Source organism: Protomyctophum parallelum (assembly GCF_964188405.1).
Source record: "Protomyctophum parallelum genome assembly, chromosome: 3".
NCBI classification, from domain to species: Eukaryota; Metazoa; Chordata; class Actinopteri; order Myctophiformes; family Myctophidae; genus Protomyctophum; species Protomyctophum parallelum.
The window spans coordinates 32,355,717-32,369,498 of record NC_139698.1 but is presented as its reverse complement, the minus strand read 5'-3'; positions in this window follow the sequence as shown (position 1 = coordinate 32,369,498).

Genomic DNA, 13,782 nt, shown 5'->3' with positions numbered 1-13,782 from the left:
CCAACCATACCCACCCCATGTATCTTGGAGTTACACTGGACAGGACACTCTTCTTCAAAAAAACACCTGGAGAACACAAAAGCCACGGTCAACACCCACAATAACATCCTGTGAAAACTAGTGAACTCCCAAGTGGGGCGCAGACCCACAAACAATCCGTGCAACTGCCATGGCCCTGTCTTTCTCTACAGCAGAGTATTCCTGCTCAAGCTGGAGCCGATCACGTCACACCAAATTGGTCGACACAGCCCTAAATGACACCTGTCGCATCATCACGGGATGGGTCAAGAAAACACCTGTCCCGTCCGTGCCTTTATGCGCTAGCCGGCACCTCCCCCCGCACATCAGACGACTGTGTAACGCTCAAGATGAATGGAAAACACAGGAGATAGACAGTGAAGTCTGGAATGAAATGATAGAGAACACCTCACACACACAGTTTCCTTTCGTGGCTGTTTACATTCGAGGGTCGCCGGTCCTCTCAAACGGAACAGTTTAACGTCATGCCCAGGACGAAAAGATATAGAGAACACCATAATGACAAATGACAAATAACAGCAGGAAGGCATGGGCCACAATCCACCGTCTTGGCAAAGACCACACCACCCATAATTCACAACGGTCACAGCAAATTCTGTTGCATCACAACTAGTGTAGGTATTGGATGGAGCCCGCACACCACAGGTATAAGAAAGACGTGATGCAGAGGAGGGAAATGGGTCGGTAGCTCTTCGGGGATAATGGGTCTTTGCCAGGTTTAGGGATTGCAACCACTTTGGCCTTTTTCCAGACAGAAGGGGTGGTTTTCTGTGCTGTGCATGTGTTCAGCATCCCCACAGGCCAGGGCCTTGAGTTAGGTCCCAGGTGCTGTATCATTTCTGCCAGTAGGTCATCAATCCCTGCTGCTTTTCCGGGTTTCAACTTTCCCATTGCAGTTTCAAGTTCTTCTAGGTCGAAGGGTTTGGTTTGAGTGATGGCTGATTATGGTTGGTCTGATACCACTGTGCGATGGTATTCTATGTGGGTCGGTGGCGGTGTTGGTTACAACTGTTGGCCACCAGTTGTGACCAAGACCGCCACCAACCCACAGGAGAATACCATCGCACAGTGGTATCAGACCAACCACAATCAGCCAGCCTTCAAACCAAACCCTTCGACCTAGAAGAACGTGAAACTGCAATGGGAAAGTTGAAACCCGGAAAAGCAGCAGGGATTGATGACCTACTAGCAGAAATGATACAGCACCTGGGACCTAACGGAAAGACCTGGCTTGTGGGGATGCTGAACACATGCATAGCACAGAAAACCATCCCTTCTGTCTGGAAAAAGGCCAAAGTGGTTGCAATCCCTAAACCTGGCAAAGACCCATTATCCCCAAAGAGCTACCGACCCATTTCCCTCCTCTGCATCACCTACAAGCCTATCCCGTCACACCAAATTGGTCGACACAGCCCTAAATGACACCTGTGGCATCATCATAGGATGCATCAAGACAAGACCTGACCCTGTCCCAACACCTGTTTACATTCGAGGGTCGCCGGTCCTCTCGAACGGAACAGTTTAACGTCATGCCCAGGACGAAAAGATATAGAGAACACCAACATGACAAATAACAGCAGGAAGGCATGGGCCACAATCCACCGTCTTGGCAAAGACCACACCACCCATAATTCACAACGGTCACAGCAAACTCTATTGCATCACAACTGGTGTAGTTATTGGATGGAGCCCGCACACCACCAAAAAAAAGAAAAACAACATACTATAGTATGCCCTCCGTGACCATGGACTTTAGCCTTTCGCTTTTCTGCAATTTAACCTTTTTTCAAATCCTCAACAATGATGAAGAATCGCGCACTATAGCGTGCCACTTAATGACCTTGACCAATATCAATGACCTTGAGCAGTATAAATTACCTTCAATAAGACTAGTAAATGACCTTGACCAGTATAAATGACCTTGACAAGTACAAATGACCTTGACCAGTATAAATGACCTTCACCAGTAGAAATGACCGTGACCAGTATATGACTGTGACCAGTATAAATTACCTTCATGAGACTAGTAATTGACCTTGACCAGTATAAATGACCTTTAGAAGACTAGTAAATGATCTTCACCAGTATAAATGACCTTTAGAAGACTAGTAAATGATCTTCACCAGTATAAATGACCTTGACCAGTATGCGGTCCGTGACCATGGACTATAGCCTTTTGCTTTTCCTTGATTTTCACCTTTAAAAAATCCTCAACAATGATGAAGAATCGCACACTATAGCGCGCCGCTCAATGACCTGAGACCATGGACCAATGAATGAAATACAACACATTGAGCAGGGCACTGCAGGGAGTTGAACCCCGTTCTGGTAAACCAGAAGTCCGACACCAGTGCCTTAGTTTTTGTGTTGTTGTTCATTTAAAGGTCCAGGTGTGCATACGCATGTGCCCCTGTGTGTGTAGGTGCATGTGTGCATGTGTGTGCACGCTTCAATGACCACTGTTGGACCCAATGGCGATCAAGGACCTCAGGGAGCCACCCATAATTCACAACAGTCACAGCGAACTCTGTTGCATCACAACTGGTGGCCAACAGTCGTAACCAACACCGCCACGACCCACAGGAGAATACCATCGCACAGTGGTATCAGACCAACCACAATCAGCCAGCCCTCAAACCAAACCCTTCGACCTAGAAGAACTCAAAACTGCAATGGGAAAGTTGAAACCCGGAAAAGCAGCAGGGATTGATGACATACTGGCAGAAATTATACAGCACCTGGAACCTAACGCAAAGACCTGGCTCGTGGGGATGCTGAACACATGCATGGCACAGAAAACCATCCCTTCTGTCTGGAGAAAAGCCAAAGTGGTTGCAATCCCCAAACCTGGCAAAGACCCATCATCCTCAAAGAGCTACCGACCCATTTCCTTCCTCTGCATCACCTACAAGAGAGGCTGCTACTCCAACGCCTCATACCACTCATAGACACCAAGCTGACTAAAGACCAAGCTGGTTTCCGTCCCGTCCTGTGCTGGACAGAGCTCAACCTCACCCAACACATTGAGGATGGGTTTGAGGGAAAACAAATAACTGGAGCAGCAACTGGAGGGCGAAGCAAGCACGCAGGCAGCTTGTGCCTGCCTGCGTGCCTGCCTGCCTTCCTCATGTGGAAGCTGCATAGTTGAGTTTGTGTGTGTGTTTCTTTTTCTGTCTTTCTTTCTTAGGACGAAGATCAAGGTAGACGCCGTTGGAAGGCTCAACACAAGCTGATGCCCCTAGAGATCCATCCCAAAGCTTCCCTCAGGGAGTCCAGCAAGCCAGCTAGCCAGCAAGCCCGCCCAGTCAGCCAACGCAGCCAGCCAGCTCCGCCAGTCAGCCAGTGTAGAAAGTCAGGCTGCCAAGCCAGCGCACATCAGCCCTTGCAGTCAACCATTGTAGCCATACCAGCCTTGCTCAGTCAGCTCAGCCAGGCCTCTCTCGAGGCCTGGCTCTCTGTCTGCCTGGCCCGGGCTGCCCCGCCCTGCCTTGCAGCAACAGAACCAGCATTGCTGGCAAGCCAGCCAGCTCAGAATACGAGCTCAGCAAGCCAGCGCAGCTGGCAAGCACGCAGTTAGTCTAAACCAGTTTCAGACTGGCAGGCCAAGGCAGACAGACAGGAAGACCGAGGCGCCTAGGCAGGCAGACAGGCCAGGAAGGCAACAAAGTGCAGGCAGGGGGACTGTCCGGCCTAAGGCTGCGCTGCAAGGGTTGGAGCCTGGCCAGCTCCTGCTGGTCTAGACTGAGTGGCTGTGGCTGCACAGTAAGGCTGCGGTAACCTAGTCTGGGCTTGCTGCTGCACTGGCTTGCTCAGCTCGCATTCTGAGCTGGCTGGCTTTCCAGAAAGGCTGGTTCTGTTGCTGCAAGGCAGGGCAGGGCAGACCGGGCCAGGCAGACAGAGAGCCAGGCCTCAAGAGAGGCCTGGCTGAGCTGACTGAGCAAGGCTGGTATGGCTGCAATGGCTGACTGCAAGGGCTGATATGCTCTGGCTTGGCAGCCTGACTTTCTACACTGGCTGACTGGCGGAGCTGACTGGCTGCGTTGGCTGACTGGGCAGGCTTGCTGGCTAGCTGGCTTGCTGTGCTCCCTGAGGGAAGCTTTGGGATGGATCTCTAGGGGCATCGGCTAGTGTTGAGCCTTCCTATGGCGTCTACCTTGATCTCCGTCCTAAGAAAGAAAGACAGAAAAAGAAAGACACACAAACCCAACTATGCAGCTTCCACCTGAGGAACCGAGACGCGAGAAAAGAACTGAGCGTCACTTGGGATGGTCACAAACTCTGCAACCATACCCACCCCATGTATCTTGGAGTTACACTGGACAGGACACTCTTCTTAAAAAAAACACCTGGAGAACACAAAAGCCACGGTCAACACCCACAATAACATCCTGTGAAAACTAGTGAACTCCCAAGTGGGGCGCAGACCCACAAACAATCCGTGCAACTGCCATGGCCCTGTCTTTCTCTACAGCAGAGTATGCCTGCTCAAGCTGGAGCCGATCACGTCACACCAAATTGGTCGACACAGCCCTAAATGACACCTGTCGCATCATCACGGGATGGGTCAAGACAACACCTGTCCCGTCCGTGCCTTTATGCGCTAGCCGGCACCTCCCCCCGCACATCAGACGACTGTGTAACGCTCAAGATGAATGGAAAACACAGGAGATAGACAGTGAAGTCTGGAATGAAATGATAGAGAACACCTCACACACACAGTTTCCTTTCGTGGCCGTTTACATTCGAGGGTCGCCGGTCCTCTCGAACGGAACAGTTTAACGTCATGCCCAGGACGAAAAGATATAGAGAACACCATAATGACAAATAACAGCAGGAAGGCATGGGCCACAATCCACCGTCTTGGCAAAGACCACACCACCCATAATTCACAACGGTCACAGCAAACTCTGTTGCATCACAACTGGTGTAGGTATTGGATGGAGCCCGCACACCACAGGTATAAGAAAGACGTGATGCAGAGGAGGGAAATGGGTCGGTAGCTCTTCGGGGATAATGGGTCTTTGCCAGGTTTAGGGATTGCAACTACTCCAGCCTTTTTCCAAACAGAAGGGATGGTTTTCTGTGCTATGCATGTGTTCAGCATCCCCACAAGCCAGGTCCTTGCGATAGGTCCCAGGTGCTGTATCATTTCTGCCAGTATGCCATCAATCCCTGCTGCTTTTCCGGGTTTCAACTTTCCCATTGCAGTTTCACGTTCTTCTAAGTCGAAGGGTTTGGTTTGAGGGCTGGCTGATTGTGGTTGGTCTGATACCACTGTGCGATGGTATTCTATGTGGGTCGGTGGCGGTGTTGGTTACAACTGTTGGCCACCAGTTGTGACCAAGACCGCCACCGACCCACAGGAGAATACCATCGCACAGTGGTATCAGACCAACCACAATCAGCCAGCCCTCAAACCAAACCCTTCGACCTAGAAGAACTTGAAACTGCAATGGGAAAGTTGAAACCCGGAAAAGCAGCAGGGATTGATGACCTACTGGCAGAAATGTTACAGCACCTGGGACCCAACGCAAAGACCTGGCTTGTGGGGATGCTGAACACATGCATAGCACAGAAAACCATCCCTTCTGTCTGGGAAAAGGCCAAAGTGGTTGCAATCCCTAAACCTGGCAAAGACCCATTATCCACAAAGAGCTACCGACCCATTTCCCTCTGCATCACCTACAAGGCTATATGAGAAGCTGCTACTCCAACGCCTTGTTGCCACTCATAGATACCAAGCTGACTAAAGACCAAGCTGGTTTCCGTCCCAGCCGCTCCTGTGCTGGACAGAGCTCAACCTCACCCAACACATTGAGGATGGGTTTGAGGGGAAACAAATAACTGGAGCAGCATTCAGAGATCTCTCTGCTGCCTACGACACTGTCCAACACCGCACAATGGTCAGGAAAAGCCTCCTCAACAACAGGCGCTTCTATGTCCAGTTAAATGACCAGAGGAGTAAATGGAAAGCCCAAAAGAACGGCCTCCAACAAGGTAGCGTGCTCGCCCCCCTCCTTTTCAATATCTACACAAACGACCAGCCACTACCCAATGCCTAATGCCAGCGTTTCATCTACGCCGACAACCTCTGCATTACGACCCAACAAGCAGACTTCCAGAAGATTGAGTCTGTCCTTGAAAGTGCCCTCCAAGAAATGTCAAGCTACTACAATACAACCACCTGAAACCCAACCTATAGAGAACACCTCACACACACATAATTTCCTTTCGTGGCCGTTTACATTCGAGGGTCGCTGGTCCTCTCGAACGGAACAGTTTAACGTCATGCCCAGGACGAAAAGATATAGAGAACACCAACATGTCAAATAACAGCAGGAAGGCATGGGCCACAATCCACCGTCTTGGCAAAAACCACACCACCCATAATTCACAACGGTCACAGCAAACTCTGTTGCATCACAACTGGTGTAGGTATTGGATGGAGCCCGCACACCACAGGTATAAGAAAGACGTTCTTTGTTGAAATACTGACAGCGTTTCGATCCATTTGATCTTCATCAGGTCATGTGTACACAAAACATACACTTTTATACTAAGGGAGTGCCCCCATTAAACAATCAAAATACCACATTTTGGTGCCCCTCCCATCACTGCAGGTGTGACACGTCAACCCTGAGTGAGTAGGTGGGGACCCAGACATATTGATGTAAATATAGTCTGTTCAGAAATTGTAGTGCCTCTCATAGAGCTTGTAGGTGATGCAGAGGAGGGAAATGGGTCGGTAGCTCTTCGGGGATGATGGGTCTTTGCCAGGTTTAGGGATTGCAACTACTCCAGCCTTTTTCCAAACAGAAGGGATGGTTTTCTGTGCTATGCATGTGTTCAGCATCCCCACAAGCCAGGTCCTTGCGATAGGTCCCAGGTGCTGTATCATTTCTGCCAGTATGCCATCAATCCCTGCTGCTTTTCCGGGTTTCAACTTTCCCATTGCAGTTTCACGTTCTTCTAAGTCGAAGGGTTTGGTTTGAGGGCTGGCTGATTGTGGTTGGTCTGATACCACTGTGCGATGGTATTCTATGTGGGTCGGTGGCGGTGTTGGTTACAACTGTTGGCCACCAGTTGTGACCAAGACCGCCACCGACCCACAGGAGAATACCATCGCACAGTGGTATCAGACCAACCACAATCAGCCAGCCCTCAAACCAAACCCTTCGACCTAGAAGAACTTGAAACTGCAATGGGAAAGTTGAAACCCGGAAAAGCAGCAGGGATTGATGACCTACTGGCAGAAATGTTACAGCACCTGGGACCCAACGCAAAGGCCTTGGCTTGTGGGGATGCTGAACACATGCATAGCACAGAAAACCATCCCTTCTGTCTGGGAAAAGGCCAAAGTGGTTGCAATCCCTAAACCTGGCAAAGACCCATTATCCACAAAGAGCTACCGACCCATTTCCCTCTGCATCACCTACAAGGCTATATGAGAAGCTGCTACTCCAACGCCTTGTTGCCACTCATAGATACCAAGCTGACTAAAGACCAAGCTGGTTTCCGTCCCAGCCGCTCCTGTGCTGGACAGAGCTCAACCTCACCCAACACATTGAGGATGGGTTTGAGGGGAAACAAATAACTGGAGCAGCATTCAGAGATCTCTCTGCTGCCTACGACACTGTCCAACACCGCACAATGGTCAGGAAAAGCCTCCTCAACAACAGCCGCTTCTATGTCCAGTTAAATGACCAGAGGAGTAAATGGAAAGCCCAAAAGAACGGCCTCCAACAAGGTAGCGTGCTCGCCCCCCTCCTTTTCAATATCTACACAAACGACCAGCCACTACCCAATGCCTAATGCCAGCGTTTCATCTACGCCGACAACCTCTGCATTACGACCCAACAAGCAGACTTCCAGAAGATTGAGTCTGTCCTTGAAAGTGCCCTCCAAGAAATGTCAAGCTACTACAATACAACCACCTGAAACCCAACCTATAGAGAACACCTCACACACACATAATTTCCTTTCGTGGCCGTTTACATTCGAGGGTCGCTGGTCCTCTCGAACGGAACAGTTTAACGTCATGCCCAGGACGAAAAGATATAGAGAACACCAACATGTCAAATAACAGCAGGAAGGCATGGGCCACAATCCACCGTCTTGGCAAAAACCACACCACCCATAATTCACAACGGTCACAGCAAACTCTGTTGCATCACAACTGGTGTAGGTATTGGATGGAGCCCGCACACCACAGGTATAAGAAAGACGTTCTTTGTTGAAATACTGACAGCGTTTCGATCCATTTGATCTTCATCAGGTCATGTGTACACAAAACATACACTTTTATACTAAGGGAGTGCCCCCATTAAACAATCAAAATACCACATTTTGGTGCCCCTCCCATCACTGCAGGTGTGACACGTCAACCCTGAGTGAGTAGGTGGGGACCCAGACATATTGATGTAAATATAGTCTGTTCAGAAATTGTAGTGCCTCTCAGAGCTTGTAGGTGATGCAGAGGAGGGAAATGGGTCGGTAGCTCTTCGGGGATAATGGGTCTTTGCCAGGTTTAGGGATTGCAACTACTCCAGCCTTTTTCCAAACAGAAGGGATGGTTTTCTGTGCTATGCATGTGTTCAGCATCCCCACAAGCCAGGTCCTTGCGATAGGTCCCAGGTGCTGTATCATTTCTGCCAGTATGCCATCAATCCCTGCTGCTTTTCCGGGTTTCAACTTTCCCATTGCAGTTTCACGTTCTTCTAAGTCGAAGGGTTTGGTTTGAGGGCTGGCTGATTGTGGTTGGTCTGATACCACTGTGCGATGGTATTCTATGTGGGTCGGTGGCGGTGTTGGTTACAACTGTTGGCCACCAGTTGTGACCAAGACCGCCACCGACCCACAGGAGAATACCATCGCACAGTGGTATCAGACCAACCACAATCAGCCAGCCCTCAAACCAAACCCTTCGACCTAGAAGAACTTGAAACTGCAATGGGAAAGTTGAAACCCGGAAAAGCAGCAGGGATTGATGACCTACTGGCAGAAATGTTACAGCACCTGGGACCCAACGCAAAGACCTGGCTTGTGGGGATGCTGAACACATGCATAGCACAGAAAACCATCCCTTCTGTCTGGGAAAAGGCCATCGTGGTTGCAATCCCTAATCCTGGCATAGACCCATTATCCACAAAGAGCTACCGACCCATTTCCCTCTGCATCACCTACAAGGCTATATGAGAAGCTGCTACTCCAACGCCTTGTTGCCACTCATAGATACCAAGCTGACTAAAGACCAAGCTGGTTTCCGTCCCAGCCGCTCCTGTGCTGGACAGAGCTCAACCTCACCCAACACATTGAGGATGGGTTTGAGGGGAAACAAATAACTGGAGCAGCATTCAGAGATCTCTCTGCTGCCTACGACACTGTCCAACACCGCACAATGGTCAGGAAAAGCCTCCTCAACAACAGGCGCTTCTATGTTCAGTTAAATGACCAGAGGAGTAAATGGAAAGCCGAAAAGAACGGCCTCCCACAAGGTAGCGCGCTCGCCCCCCTCCTTTTCAATATCTAAACAAACGACCAGCCACTTGAAACCCAACCCATCAAAAACCCAACTATGCAGCTTCCACCTGAGGAACCGAGACGCAAAAAAAGAACTGAGCATCACAAACTCTCAAACCATACCCACCCCATGTAACTTGGAGTTACACTGGACAGTTTAACGTCATGCCCAGGACGAAAAGTTATAGAGAACACCAACATGACAAACCCTACACTTAAACCCTCTATATTTAATAAAAAACAATTCTGGACAGGAATCCTGTATTGCAGGGGTGCCCAAAAGGTACATCGTGATCTACCAGTAATCACAAAGGCTGTGCAGGTAGACCATATGGCATGCCCCTGTATATAATCTATCACTTGAATTAAGGTGACTTGACACCAGCTCAAATGTTGCACACAAACATCAGTAGCAAAAGTACAAAGTTATTGTGACAGTAATAATTGCTATAGTGTGTGTTCAGTAACAGGAATATTCCTGTCTCTCCAGCTCTTTAATAAATAGAAAAGGGTTTAATCAGGAGTTGTAGTAGCCACAGGATAATCTAAGCGGTGGATATTGCTCTTGTCTTCATGTCTTTATGTATGTAAATTGTCTTGTTGTTTGTGTCAAATGCGTGTATATGTGTTCTGCATATACTTGGCTGCTGTGTTGCAAGATAATGGGAGTTACTGATACTATGGGAGTGAATGGGAGTGAAAGGGAGGTACTGTTACTATGGGACTGATACTATGGGAGTGCATGGGAGTGGATGGGAGTGAATGGGAGGTATTGTTACTATGGGACTGATACTATTTGAGTGAATGGGAGTGAATGGGAGGTACTATTACTATGGGACTGATACGATGAGAGTGAATGGGACTGAATGGGGTGTACTGTTACTATGTGACTGAATGGGAGTGAATAAAAGTGAATGGGAGTGAATGGGACTGAATGAGAGGTACCGTTACTATGGGACTGTGTTTAACAAAAAACTGGAGAGACCGGGAGACCTCTGTTACTGAACAAACACTATAGCAATGATTTTGTCACAATATAGAGCTATTTAACACTGTTACTGAACACACACTATAGCAATGATTACTGTCACACTATAGAGCTATTTAACACTGTTACTGAACACACACTATAGCAATGATTACTGTCACACTATAGAGCTATTTAACACTGTTACTGAACACACACTATAGCAATGATTACTGTCACACTATAGAGCTATTTAACACTGTTACTGAACACACACTATAGCAATGATTACTGTCACACTATAGAGCTATTTAACACTGTTACTGAACACACACTATAGCAATGATTACTGTCACACTATAGAGCTATTTAACACTGTTACTGAACACACACTATAGCAATGATTACTGTCACAATACAGAGCAATTTAATTTAGGTAACCAAATTGACCCCAATAGTAGATCTTTACACTCTCAATAGTTCAATTGTTGTTAAGCATCTGCTTAATTTCCAAAAAACTACACAATTAGAGAATGTAGAAGATTGCTACTTTTGATCCTTGGATTTTATAATGCTGATTGTAGCATAGCGATAGTGGTTAGTGACTGAGCTTTGTTAACATGAGTGCCCGGGATCGTTTCCCACCAATTTCAAAGAATGTTTGTTGCTTCGTGCCAATTTTCACAGAATGTTTGTCCTTTTACCTACCAGACAATACTCTTCTCACCTCTAGTCGATTATTTATTCAGCGTTTGAGCCACGGACCAACATTTGAGGCCATCTAGTCTCTCAGACCCATTTGAGCCACTGACCACCATTGTGAGAGTCTATTAATGTGAAATGGTGGTCCGTGGCTCAAACATGTTATCACTTTTGAAGTTACTTGTTGTGTTTAGATATGTAAATACTACTCTTTAAAGCCGTGTTTCGGTAGTCGAGTGGGTACTGTCGACGGTTAGTAAACATTGAGGCCGGGCATAGTTGTTTATAAACCTTCGACACTAACCATTCGGCTACTGAAACACTGTTTTACAGTTTCGTACAAACATCATATATAAACATCATAACAAGTAACTTCAAGTGATAGACGTTTGAACACACAAACAACAACAGCGTTAAGTATTAAATAACATTTATCACTTACTTGCTCCGAAGACCGATGGTGACGTGGCACTTCCAAACAAACACTGACCAAACCTACCTCCACGCGTCTCTTCCGTATTTGAGGGCGGCGGCACTTCCTTCCGGTGTGAGGCCACGCCCGCGAGATTTAACCGCGAATCTATTCAGTATTTAAGTCCGACGTCATTTTGTAGTGCTACGTTATGTCCGGGTCCAAGTGGCACCAGCTCCCGTCCGCATCTCATTGTAAATTGAATATCTAAACGCGTGAATCTTTTTACAGTGACGTTATTTTTCAGAAAGGAAGCCATTGAGGGTTAAAATGGGTCTTAATGCTTCCAACTCGAGTGGAATTATGAATGTTTTGTACAAGTGTCCATGACAACAAAAATATATGATGTGGAGACAATAAAGACTATTATTATCATTATTATTGAAGGTGGCAACAGTCCATTTGATCGGTAAAATATTTCTGGGGTATATTTAGAATGTGTGCAGGCTTGAGTATGTTGAATCTAGTTTGCATTATGAGGATTTATTTGACACAATAAAATAAAATGGCGATAGTATTCCATGTGGGACAGACGGCCTGTCACAGACAGATTTGGGAGAGCAGCGCAGCTTTGTTGTTGCGAGGAAAGCGGTAAAATTAGACTTTCGTGGTTGTTTTCGTCTCAGATTTAGTCCGACGGAGCGTCACAGTATAACTCCATGGGGACACAAAAGCGACACAAAAGTAGGACCCGGAAGTATCTCAGGAGGGGGCGCTCACGTCACAGCTAAAATACTGAATTGTAGTCATATTGTAGTCATATTGCCCCTACGTTACATCCGAGTCCCTTGGTCCCATCCGCTTCTAATGCAAAATAGCTACAGATGAACGCGTGAATCTTTTTTTTTTTTACAATAACGTTATTTGTCAGAAAGGAAGCCATTGAGGGTTAAAATGGGTCTTAATGCTTCCAACTCATATAACTGTCACCAACAACACTTTTAATGATATTACATGAAGCAGACAGCCCTGTGATGAAAATCGATCTGGGATGTTAAAATTGTGCAAAACTCTGTTCAATGAATGGCCTCTTCTGCTACATTAAAATTACTAAACATTAAACGTTACTTATACCTGTTATTGAGACTCCTATAGAGCATGTTGACATGGATAGCTTGGTTAGTAGTATCTCTGTTAGTTAATGCAGTTTGATTGATTCAATTAATAGCCTATTTTATTAGACAAAAATGTAGAACAGTCGTGTCATAGAGTGGAAAATGCCATTTGGTTTAATGTCACAGAATGCAGTGCCACGTAGAGCAGCATGATAAATGGTTAACTTTATAGTGTGTTCAAAAATGGCAGATCTGCAAGTTCAGTGTCTTGAATGAGATGTGCTGTGAGTTTGCATATCTGCTATTGTCCAGCATAGGACCGTTGCACAGTGAAGTATAGACAAGGCTTTAGGATTTATAAGTCGTTTTTAGAATATAATAGAATATTCACTCCAGTGAATAGCATTTATCCATTTAGATAACTTTTTGATGTTATTTAATTACTTATTTTTACACAGAAACATAATGTGTGTCTTTACAATAACTGTAATGTAATAATAATACTAATAATGTAATGTAATAATTATTAATTAAATAATCTTATTTTATTCTGAAGGCAACCGGATGTCTTAAATTAGCTAGCTCTCAGACAGGAAGTTCTAAATTAGCTCAAAAGACGGAGCCCTGGGTTCCCCCCTCGGGGAACCCAGTGTACTCTCTGCTGCCCCATCTGGCGGAGTCAGGTTAGGTAGCCGCTGCATCGGGGTTTTAATCAGCTGGACGGTGTGTTGGAAGAACTAGAACTTGCAAGCAACAAGAAATAAGAATGACAGCTGACACAAGATTTTGTCCAATATTATGAGCATATTTTAGGCTATTTATATAGCCCCATTCTAGTACAAACTACTGAATTACAAATGTAATCAATTCCCCCTGCTCATGACAAAAATAGAATGGGGCAATTAAGCAATACATTTCAAGATTTCAAGCTGAAGTTAAACCATAACTCCATAAACCCCAGAACTAACTTTAGAGACTTCACTAGAGTGTACCATCTAGAGTGGACCTTGGACTACAGACTTTAAGAG